The sequence below is a fragment of the Python bivittatus genome, unplaced genomic scaffold (genome assembly GCF_059951505.1).
Source record: "Python bivittatus isolate LINGU-HERP-01145 unplaced genomic scaffold, Pbiv_v1 ctg000670_np1212, whole genome shotgun sequence".
Lineage (NCBI taxonomy): Eukaryota > Metazoa > Chordata > Lepidosauria > Squamata > Pythonidae > Python > Python bivittatus.
The window spans coordinates 12,734,059-12,746,470 of NW_028277094.1; positions in this window are offsets into that span (position 1 = coordinate 12,734,059).

The window sequence follows — 12,412 nt, forward strand, 5'->3', positions numbered from 1 at the left end:
CCTCCTCCCTTTCCCTAGGCCTTTATTGCCCCAATTAAGAAGCCCCAAGAGATAATCATTAACTTGAACAGCCCAGCCCAGCCCAGCCCAGCGCTGCTGCCAGTGAGAATCCAGAGGGAACGGGGGCTGAAGGCAAAGGGCCCCCAGTAAGAGGAGCACTTCAAGGCCCCTAACACAGGGCTAACACAGACTAATATGGAATAAGAGACCAGAGAAAGAAAAAAGAAAAAAACGAAAGTGCAGAAAGAAGGAATAGAAAGAAACAGAAAGAAGAAGCCTCCGATTTCCTTTGCAGCACATATAAATATGATTACAAAACTATTTCTTACTGTGTGGTTACCAAAAAAAGCTCACTTTTGTCTATTGTCCAATTTTTTTCTAATCATCAAACCCACGAGTCCTAAGTGCCTTTGTTCCGTTTCATGCAAAAAGCCTACAAGGGGTTTCCAGTCAGCCATAGACGTGGATATTGTCCTTTCTCTGATCAAGGACGTCAGTTCAGCCATCTCTGCAAGCCCCATCATCTTCACCAACCCTTCCTCCATGGTGGGCAGTGTCAAAGCTTCCCACTTTTGAGCGTACAATAATCTCGCTGCGGTTCCCATGTACAAAAACAAAGTTCCACGACCTTTTTCTAGTCGCCTGGCCTCAGTTGTACTTTAGCCTTTGAAATCTTCTGAATTAATGTATGTATTTGTATCCAAATTTTTACATGTCCATCAAACACGATAAAACATCCCTTCATGTTGCTCACATTTCCAGCAAAGATTCAAATATCTTTACACATTCTGGGCAGTTTCTCTGGTGACAAATGCCAACGGTGCATCACTCCATAACATTTCTCTTTAGGGGCTTTTCTACAGAGTCCTGCTCCAAGCTGGGCCAAGAGGATGGGATGAACCTGGCCTGCGATGAAAGAGGTTAGCCCGGGCTGGTGGGCACCCGGTGCCTCTGGGCTGACACCCACGAGCAGGCAGGAGGACCAGGGCCTTCCTGCTCACGTTCTCCAGCAGGATGCCCTCCTTCACCAAGGCCCCCGTGAATGGGCCGGCCTGGCCTTCTTCTCAGGCTTATTTATTCGTTTACATTTATCGGCTGCCCAACTCCAGTGGACGCTGGGTGCCTACCGTTTGCCTGAGCCAACCCCTCTCTGGGTTTGGGGCGGCGGGGGGTGGGCGGGGGCGTTGGCAGTGGAATACGTTTCTCCTGAACCCTGTTAGGTTTCAGAATTACGTCAGACGAAGGAAAGCTCTTTTTCTGACCACTTTCCCAAAACTGGGTTGGGGTTAACATATAAAGAAGGTGCCCCTAGCAAGCAGTTGGAGCAGACCCCCCCCCCAGGCTAGAGGAGGTGGGGGCTGGCAAAAAGTGGGCAATGCAAAGTGAGCAAGGGGAGCGACATTGACAGGCTGCAGGCCCAGAAAGGGGGGTGGGGGTCCCGGAGAAGCCACCAAACTGCCAAGGGCTTCATTGCAGAGAGAAGCATTTCTGCTCGCTAAAACTAAGATATTTTGTATGCTCAGAGAGGAACTAACAACAGCTTTGCTGGGTTGCTTTTTAAAGTGATGTATTCCTTACCTTGTGACAACAGAGATGAACGGAGGGGGGCTTGGGGGCGTTGGCTGCCCTGGAAGGAGCTCAGTGGGCTGGCCACGCAGAATTGAGCGCATCTGCCTATTGATCCAAGAACCGAAACAGCGGGGCAGGGGCACATCTTATCTGCGCAGGGACTTTGTTTGGGGACAGCTGGCCCCAGAGCAAAAACATCCAGCCAGGCCAATTGTTTTTCTCATGGTTTGCTAACGAGCTTTGGATTCCTGGCGCACACAAACATTTCTAAAGCACGAACTAGTCAGCAATAAGGAAGGCAGTTGAGAAAAAAATCAAGCCAACAGATGCTCCATCGCCAGGGAGATCCAGCAGGCTTGGGGAAGCATTCCTGGCAGGTAAGCTGAGTCACTTGCGCAATCCTGCTTCCCCTACCGTGACCGGGAGGATCGGCCCCATTTCCATTTGCGCTGATGGGCGTGATGGGAAAGAGAGGCAAGGGAGGCCCAGGATGACGCCAGTCTTGCTGCCTGCCCTCTGGCTTCACGGGCAGCCCCACGGCAGTGGGAGGGCTCAGCTGGCTTGGGGGGGAGGGGAAGGGGGCAGGCACACTTGGCTGCCCTCACTCCTCCTGATTCAGCCAGTTCCAGCACAAGGCTCCAAAAGGGAGACTCTCGGCAGGGCAGGAGCTGCTAGGCAGGTGTCCCAAAGCATTTCCATGGGGCACTGATTCTGCTGGGCTTGTTCAGGCTCTGCTTTTTGTTCTACCCATTGCCCGCCCACCCCTAAAAATCAGAAAAGTGGACTGGGCCAAGGCGAGCCCATTCGCCTGGCGCCGTTCCACTGCCAGGATCCTGCGATTTAGGACTTTGGGCTCTAACCTCTCAGCTGAAGGACGTCCATCCTCACTCTCCACCTGGCCGCTTCTTGGGCTCCCTGAGACCCAGGAGAATGGCCCTAATGCTGCTATTTTGCGCCCTGTTCCTCCCCCACCCCCTGCCCTTTGGGAGAACGCCGGCCCTTCAAGGCAGACCAGACTAGGAAAGCGATGCTGTGCAGGTCAGTGCTACTTTTATCTGACTGCTGCCTTGGTAGCGGCTCTTCCTCCCATCTGCCCTCTACAGAAAGCGTTACCAATGTTTGGTCCGATCAGCCATCATTCTATGGGGTTCAGGATTTAGGCCAGGTGTGGTGGCCGGGGAGAATGGTCAAACCAGGCACCAAGCTGGCCCAACCTGCTCCAGATGTTAGCATTACTTATAACGAAATGCAGAGCAGCGTGCATAATGGCACCTACTCTCTCTTCCCTGCTCCCAGGGCACAGGGCTTCAGAAAGCTGCCTTCACAGACTCCGCAAGGACACCGCTGGGGGGCTCCGACCACCACAGAAAGCCCTCTTTTCATGGCGGAACACCAGAGGAAGCCGCACACAAAGTTCCAGGGAGCTGCGTGTGGCTGCAGCTCTTTCCTGACTGCCTCTCACTGCAGCTGCGCCCCCAGACGCCCCGGCGTGGGAAGAAGGAGGCTCTGCTCCGTTGCCTCCTGGCACTTGGGACGTAGGCCAGGTGGGGAAGCCAGAGGATGGAGGTGTACCTTAACGGGGGCTTCCCAAGCCCGAAGTCTCGCTCCCACTGCAAGGGAAGGAAGCCAAGCTGTCCCACATGCAGCCCAAACCCTCCGCTCAGCAGCGCCCGCCACCCCAGGGAAATGGGGCAAAACGGGCCAATGGGAAGAATAGACGTTCATTCACAGGAGGGGGGAAGCTGCCTGAAGATGAGACTTCCCTGGTGTTGCTTCAGAGTCACTTTTCTCTGCCGAGGATTGTTTACCCTGGAACAAAATGCAGAGCATGGGACAGGGTTGCTCTAGCAAGGCAATTACTGTTTAAAGAAAAGAGCTAAAAGTCGGCCTTCTTGCAAATGGGTTATGCCCCTCAGCCTGAGGAATTCATCTTCTCAACTAGTGGGATTTCAAGAGCCCTTGAAGTGAGCGGGACGGGTGCCCAGAAAGGAGACCCTGTTCCGAACAAGGCTGCTGCAGCTGCGTGCAGGGAAAGGAAGGGCGGCCCAGAGGCGATTCTGGGCCCGGGCACGTGGCCGAACACGGCAGGCGCTCAGCAGGATGCTTCGAAGGCTTGCCTCCAGAAGCCTGCAGCATTATGAAAAGAACTGTGGATTTTATTTTATTTTTTTGTTATACTGTATATAGTAAATAGGGAGCAAATCTGAACAGTGAGAGCTGTTAAGAGTAGGCCAAACTACAAACATTTGAACAAAATGGAAAAGTTGATTCTTTTCAAGAGAGTGGAAGTGAGGACATGGTGCGCTCCAAAACTAATAAAGGGTGTGGGTCTAGTCTCCTTGCAGAGGTGACCAAAACACCAGGAAATCATGCCCAGCTTGTGCAAAAATTCTGCAAAGGGGCAATTTATGCCACTCAGAGCTCAAGAGGGCAAGTTCATGCAAGCAGGTATGAAATTCCTGTGGAAGGAATTCAGAGCGCTGAATGCATTAGAGGGCATACTTGGTTGGCAGACCCCTCCCCCCATTAGACAAAGGCTGACGTTGCCTGGCATTATCTTTGCTTCCCCAGGGGGCTGCCTTCTCAGTCCTCCTGGCTGGCACATGCGGGGCTCAGCTAAAGCAAACTGGAAAACTTCCAGCCCTTACTTCAGACTAGGCTGCTGAAAAACAGCCACTTGGGAAAGGCACCCTGTTCCTTGGCATCAGGGTGGCCCCAGCCTGAGATCTCCCACGAGACCCTCCACGTGCACCAGAGGGAAGTGCTGCACTCCGAGGGCCAAGCGCTTCCTGGCACCCTCTTGCCCGTTCAGGCTCGTGGGAATGCAGGAGCTCAGGAGCTTTTCTCTTACAGCTTGAGAGCAGCCCCCTCATCTTGAAAGACAATTCTGTCTGGTGTTTTCTTTTGCACTCCGACTTTTGCAAATAAGTCTGCAAATAAAGCCCTCATTTTCATATGTTATTCAAAGCGGCTTTTTTCCCTATATGAAAGGGATTGGTGCAGAGTTATCACTACCCCCTTTGAGGTTGATTACTGCAAATTAGATGCGCAGATTTGCATTTTACAACTTCTGGCACGCCGGCAGAAGCGATGGTACCAGTTGTGCTGGCGCAGGATGCCTCCCACACGTTTCTTCCGCATTCCGTGTGTCCTATCCCCCCTCTTTTCGTATCATGCCTGATTCCTTAGCCCCGCTTTCCTTGGGCCTTGGCAGAAGGGCCAGTCCTGCCAGAGGCACCACAGCCTCTCCGGCCACGGCCTGGCCTTCTCTGCCTGTCCTGGCAGCGGGCAGGTGGTCCTGGCCCTGTGGCCGGGGGTCACCAGAAGCTGCAGTGAAGGCTCAGAAGAGACGCCTGCAGAGCCCGTGACGGTATAGGACCGGCTGCTGCTTTCTCTGGGGCTTGGACCAAAGTGGTCCTGCCTTTGTAAGCCCAACCACCACCCTGGACTTCTCCCCCTACGTCCCGAAACCCTGAAGCCCCCCAAGGAACACAATAGCCAGACGCACCCCACGGTTTGGGTGACAGGACGCCTCTGTGGCTGGTCGTGGACTTGTGCTTCTTTCTCCCCTTTAGTGCCCCTCGGCCTCCGCTCCTCTGCCCCCCGCTTAATTCTCCTGCAAGGGCTAACCTTTCCTGAACGCCTCCCTTTAATACTGGTTCCGGTTCTACCCCGGCTGTGTTTGGCTGCCGTTGCCCTGCGGGCAGGGCCTTTTCCGCTTGCGAAGGGGCTGCAGCGAGCGTGCTCTCGAGCTGCCGTGCTCTGCTTGGAAGAGCGTACCCAAAGCGGCTCGCAGCTAGGGTTTTTAAGGAACGCTAGTTTCTCTATTCGTTGGGAACATTTTAATTTGTCCCTCTGTTGCCTGTGCTCTAGGTTGCTTCAATTCTGCATTCCAGTGGGGAACAAAAGGAATCGAATGAATGAAAAAGGAGTTGTTCTCGGGCAGATTTGTTTTGTTTCGTTTTCCTTAAAAAAAACAAGGAAATGTATAACCCAACTTGAACTTTATGGGGGGGGTGGCAATTGCCTCAGAATACCAATAGCATCGGAAGAGAGATCTTTGCAGCCCAGACACCATCCGGTCTTGCAGCTGGATGGGCACTGTGGGCACGGGGTGCTCGCTGGCCTGCATGGGCATCCCACCACCGGGCAGCAGCTCCTTCCCCATCCGCCTGGAGCTTGAATCCCCAGAACCCTGTGAAGGTCCCTGAGGCGTCCCCGTGTTGCTGCATTCATAAATACATTTCAGAAGAATCCGGGAGACGGGAGTGCGCAGTCAGAGGCTTCAGGGCCACCTGTGGTTTCCATAGCTCCCTCAAAACAGTACGTAGCCACGTGGCAGAAGGAAGTTGTATTTAATTCATGGGGAGTAATCCCACGAACTGCATTTAATTAATTACACATTGCTTGTTAAATGTAGTCTGATTTTCCACCTACCTGGGAGAGTGTAGCCCTCAAGTGGTGCATCAGAAGATACGTATTTTCCCTGTAGACCAGCCAAAGGAGTGAGAACTTTGTGTGCAGCGGAGGAGATAGAGGCTCCCCCCGCACTCCCCCTCAGAAAGGGTCTGTGCAACAATTCTGCACTGAGGACTTGTGAACAGCCGTCCCTCTGTGGGTGGCAACCGAGCAAAAATATTTACCATGGTACCGATGAAGGGAGCATCTTAGCAAGTTGCTGCAAGCCAGACGAAGGAAGCCCGGCTTCTCCACGGCATTGACTGGGGCCGTTCTCTCTGCCGCTCCCGCGGCTGGCCGGCCCTCGTGCCGTCAGTGCCGGACTCGCCTGAGAGAGCCCCAAGAGGCACTCTCTCCCCTGCACAGGCACGCTTAGCGCAAGCAGGGCAGGCCTTCCTGAAGCAAAGCTGTGGGGCCATCTGAGTTTAAGCATGGCCACCCCAAACCTGCAGATATTTTTGCATACACATATTGCAAACTTTGTATCATTTTATCTGACCATTCAACCCTGGATGCTGTATTTCCATATTCTGCCGTTTCTGAATTTCAATTTTCAGACGGAATAATTAGTCGTCAGATTCAACAGGGTGGGCAAGGGATTGAGTCTCGGAAGTGACCTGAGGGTAGCATACACTAGAGTGCCATGGAAGGCGAGGTCATGAGCAGCATGGACTGACCGATGAGCCCAGGGATGCAGGACAAAGAGAACCAGTGTGCTTTCCTTAAAGCCTTGCTGTTTGTTCCCACAACTAGAAGGATTTAATTCGGTTCAGCTGGATTTGATCGTGCGCCATCAAGTCAGCGTGGACTCTTAGCAATCACGTAGGTAGATGTGCTTCATCACGATCTGTCCTTCATCTGGTCCTTCAGGTCTTCCAACGGTGCACCCATCGCCACCGTGATTGAGTCCATCCGTCTGCTGCAGCCGTCCCCTTCTTCTCTTCCTCCCACCTTTCCCCCATTATGGGCTTTTCAAAGAGCTGGGTCTTCACATAGTGTCCAAAGTAGGATAGTCTGAGGCTGGTCATTTGTGCCTCGAGTGAGAACTCTGGGTTGATTTGTCTGATCATGTTTGTTGGACTCTGTACCTGATTTTGTGGTGGATTTCAAAAGATGTGTTTCTTTCCCCCTTCTATCCCCTTTGCATTGTTTCCAAGGCTTATATGAGAAAGAAGCACATTAAACGCTCTGGCCCTGGGAAGAGGCTTCCACAGTCGGAGCATTACTGCAGTAACGCCCTTCCTTCTTAGGGTCTTGGGAATACTTCAGTGATGTGTGTGTGTGTGGGGGGGGGGTACTTGAGACAGCCTTCCCCAATCTGAGCAAACCCCCCCCCCAATATGGAAGGACTTCAGCCCCCAGAATGTTCAGCAGTGGCAAGTGGGAACACGTCGTTCTGAAGGGTATCCATGTTGGAAAGAGCTGCTTGAGCGGATCAAATGCATGTGGCTGTATGATGAAATGTGGGTGGTCTTCTCTCAGAAAAGCTCTTAGATGTCTCTTGAGGAGAACCCACTACCCAAATGAGCAGAGATACAGGTCTGGATGTCAGACCCATGACGGAACCCCCAATTCCAGCACAGCTTGTGTGGGAAACTGGGAGATAGCTGTGGGTGGAGGTATCAATAGGCCCACTTGGATGGTATGACTAACCAGAGAGGCTGCTATCAATGGCTCCTCATTCTGTACTTCTCATTTTTTTTCCACTGAGGTCAGCATTCCAGCAGTACAGACAGGATTAAAAAGAAAGGGAGGAGGGAGTTAATCCAAGTAGCAATTAAGTGAGCGGTTTTAGACCAGGGACAATGTGCTTTGCCAGTTACGGCAGCAGACTCATAGCAAAAATGAACTTATTTCAGCATTTAATTCTGGGGTTCACCACACCCACAAATCATATTCCCCTTTCTGAATATCCTTATTTCTTAATATAATGTATGACTGCTTGTTGTGGAAGGAGAAGACAACAAAACCAACCGTGATGCTGTATATGTTTGTGGGGGCTTCATCAGTGGTTTACAGTACTCCAAGCTTTTCCCTGCCCTGCAGGTCTAGCGTTGGCCAGCTGTTGCGAGCAATCAACTCCGTCTGAAAGCAAATGCTGTGGACGCAGGAGGGTGAAACTGCCAACTGCCCAGATATTTCTCCTTGAAACCTGTGAAACGTACTTGCTGATAGCTGCAGTTCGCTGCATCTTTTTCTCCTCTTCTTCTGTTGCTTCAGCTGCAGCCAACCAGCCGGGCCAATCTTTCCCCAAGCCCCTTGGTTAACTGCTGAGAACCTACTCCCAGCTATGTAGTATTTCTGGGCACCAAGCTGCTATTAAGGTAAGCCAGAGCAGAACAGAGCAGAGGGGGGAGAATTCATGAATAATATTTAGCTTCTGTGCAGTTTCTCCAGTGTAGACTCCAGCAAGAGCTGCTGTTTTGAGCTAGGGGGTTAAATAAAACACTTCCCAAAACAAGAAAAATTGCACAAAGGGCTGCAAATAAGATTGCGAGACTTCTGAAATCCAGCCTCTTGAGTTTGTAATCCTGCTTGTTTAGGGCACAGTCTGCAGGGCCAACTGCGGCATGCTGTGGTCTGACCCTTCCCCTTCTCGGCTAGAGAACTGGTGACTATTCCTGCACAGCAGCAGGTGAGTCAGTGGCCCCGAGCACGAGGAGACAGAAACAGCCCCCTTTCAGCCCACTGCGCTCGCTGACATCAAGGGGAGGTGAATGAAGGATGCATAAAATGACCCGCAACGCGTTCCGTGGCAGGGAAGGCAGACCGCAAACAGTGTGAATGGGGGGGGGGCAGAGGTGAGACTGCCCATTGCTTGCCAACATTAGGAAGTCAAGACACAGGAGAGTTAACTGTCCTGAAAGGACTGTGGGAAATCTGCGCCAACCGCCTGGTCCCTGGGCTTGCAGCGCTCGGTCATTTTCTTCAATCAAAGCCCAAAAGGCTCGTGTCCTGTCACATCATTTGGAAGTGAGAACTTTCCTGGGCTTCCCTCAGGTCCCCTGCAGCATTTCCCCAGCTGTGGCAAGGGGGGTGCAGGGGGGTGTTGAACCCAGGACTTGCCGCGTGCCAAGAGAGAGCTCTGCCACGGCACCGCAGCTCTCTTGACTCAACCCGGTTGGCCAGCGTCTGCAGGTCCTCCTTGGTACTAGCAAGGAGCATGTTCATTGCATTGGAAAGGTGCCCGGTCTTCATGGAGACTCTTTCTGACATACATCGAACGATGTGTAGGTGAGATGTAGCAGATCACGTGTGTCACAGATTATGCAGCCCAGCAGTTTCCCAGCTCAGGGCAGGCTGGTCCCAGCTCGGAGCTGCAGGATTATGCTCATCCCCTGATTCAGCATCATTGATTTTTACACAATGCCCAAAAAAGGAGGAAAACACACACCCCACATCGCGCACAAGTTCGGGCATGTTGCAGCTGAGAGTCATCTGGCCCTCGAGAGAAGGGGAGACTCGGGTGAGGAGGCGGAGGACAGGTGATTCTGGAGCAGCAACGGACGAGCGGGAGCAAGCCCTGCAGCGCAGCCAGAGATGCCAATGAGTTGGCGATCCTGGCAGGATTTCACACAAGGGGCAATAATGCACATTTTCACAGCTCTCAGTATTTATTTTCACGAGAAGAGGCACGCTCTTCTTGCAGGAGGCTCCCCTTGTTATGAGCAGGTTCCGAGCGGAAGCCCCACTTTCATACCCTGCAGCAAGCGGGAATCCAGCCCCCCGGGCAGCTGCTCGGGGCCCTTCCCACCGCTGAGCCCTCTGTGAGCCAAGAGGACATGCAGCCCGCCGTCCCGTGAGGTTGGCCATGTCTCTCCCACCGCTGCTTCAAGGCACGGCAGCCCCCTGCCTCCCCCTCCCCAGGCCAGAAGAGAGGAAATGGGGGGGAGGCTCCCTGCCCAAGAGCTGAGCTCCTGGATCTGGGCAGAAGGGAAGGGTCACCCCCGAAGAAGAGAGTCTTCTCCTAGGGAGTGTCTGCTCCCCTGGTGCCGCGCAGGGCTGGCAAGTGGTAGGCTGGAAGATGGAGCCAGGGTGCCTGCTGGCTGGCTGCTGGCCCCAACCACAGCCACTTCCTCCTGCCAGGTGGGCCTTGCCCCCTCCTGGCACCAGGGCCGCTCGGTAAACACACAGGTTCCTGTTGATATCACAAGGGAACATTGAGGTCTGATTGCAACTGTGGGAAAGGTGACACTGGCAGTTAGACAGGAAGTTGGAGGCCAAGCCCAGGCCGCAGCTGAAGTCCACCGTGCCCTGCAAGCTCAGCACGCATGCCAGGCCCAGCCACCTTCCTCAGCTGCAAGCAGGGCCTGAGCTCGTCCACCACGGCTCTGGGACTGGGGTGGCCCTCAGAAACACGGCCCTGGTTCCCAGCCTCTCTGTCCGAGGGGGTGGAAAACTGTTGGCCGGTTGAAGGCCCCCCTCCTGTTTCTGCACAGGGTGGGGGGATGGCATTAGGGGGCCCAGGCAGCAGATGGGCTGTGTGGGCTTCAGGGTTGGGGCCGTTGCTTTGCCATGGATCGATTTGGTCTTCCAGTCTGGTGGGCTTCATACACTGATTTGCCCGGGGGCCACGAAAGGGGTTTGGGGGCCCATAGAGCCCATGAGCTGTGGGGTCCCCCCTCTAGGCTAGTCCTGGTTGCCATTCCCCCGCCCCCCAGTACTGAAGAGGCTGTTTTCGATGGGAAAGCAGGGTGGAGCTCCGGACTGGGCGCTTGACTGGGGCAGTGAGACTCCATTGCGCGCCTGTTGGATTTCACACCGATTGAGAGAGCGCTGCCTGGCCGGCTCTGGCCCGGGAGAGTCGTCCGCTCCAGCCTCAGCCAGTTGTTGTCAAGATGTACCGCCAAGGTAAATGTTATTACCCTGTGTTTTGAAGCTTCGTTGCTTTTAAAGAATCGTTTCCATGAGAAACCAGCTTTGCAAACACACCTCACAGAGGAGGCCAGAGGTGAAAGGAATAATAGGCACATTCCTGCAACATGACACATGTGCACGCACACACCGGGTTAACTGTTTGCCTGCTGCGGCTGCCATGGAGCGGCCTCTGGGTGCCGTGGGACGCCGATCCTTGGTGCTCCTGCCAGCCCCAATCCGCCTTCCCTCGGCTTCTCCCCTTTCTGGCCGCGCGCACCCCTCCCTCCCCTCTGGGAAGGGTTTCAAGCAGCAGTGCATGATGGATCCCCGATGCTCAGACAGCCATCGATCATGTAAATGGAGGAAACGTGCCCTGGAATGGGCTTTCCATTCATTATTTCAGCCTGCTGGAATTTAATTTTCTTTTAATTTGTTTTCTGTTGTGTTTAACTGTTTTAAAACTGTTAAATAGCCAGGAGTTGTAATAGACTAATAGGAGCAACTGCTGCCATGCCCGGAAGATGTTTCTTGCCCTGTTCAGATCCTCTCCTGCTGCGTTTTTTACAGAAACCCACGCTGCCCTCCCCGCCCCAGGCATCCTTGCACTGATCTCCCCATCCCTGCCCAAGTAAAGGGACCCTGTCGGCTGCCGCCCTCCAAGGCCAAGCCTGGGGCTGGTCTCGGGCGAGGGGAGGGGAGGGGAGGGGAGGGGAGGAAGGAGCGTGGCTGAGTCTCGCAGGTGGCTCGTTCCTCTGCCTCCGTCCAGGCAAAGTATTTTGCATCCGATTCAAATCTGCTGAGCCTCAGACCAACCGCCAGGAGCACGGGCAGAAGTCAGGTTTGGGGGGAGCCGCAAGCTCTGGGAGCTGGCTTTCCCGTACTGCTGAGTCTCATTTGCTTGCTTTCTTCCCAGGCCCCGGCCTCAAGGAAGGGCAAAGCCCGGAAGTGCCATGGGGCGCAGCCTACTGTCCCGAGGATGGGAAAGGAAAGAGGTCTCTCTTTTTCCCTGGTGCCTCAGGATGCCCAGGGAGGGTAGGCATCCGATTTCTGCCCCCACGGCCAGCCTAGTTATGGGCGAAAGGAATCGGGTGGCAAGGCCGGCCCTCTTCTGCTGCCCCAGGGAGATTCTGGTCGGCAGCTCGCAGGCACCAATTTCCACGGAAAGAGGGCTCATGGAGTGCACAGGATGTTTGGCAAGAGCGTGGGTGTGTGTTTTCACTGAGCACCCTTGTTCACACTCCTCTTCTTACCCTGGGTGTCGGCCTGAGGTCTCTGCCTTGTTTCTCCCATCGCAGCATGTGGGGCCCAGCTGCCAAGGCCAGGAAGTATCTTGCTTGGGGGGCAGGAGGTGTGCAAAGCACACTCGCCAGCCCAGGAGTGAGAGGACGGAGTACCCTGGAGGGCACGCGAGTGGACAGGGCCTGTCCCGCCGGGGCAATAATGGCTCTCCTGTTATCCTCCCTCGCAGCTACGTTCAAGAGCATTTCGAAAGACCTGATCTCAAGGACAGACTTGGTTTTGGCAGAAG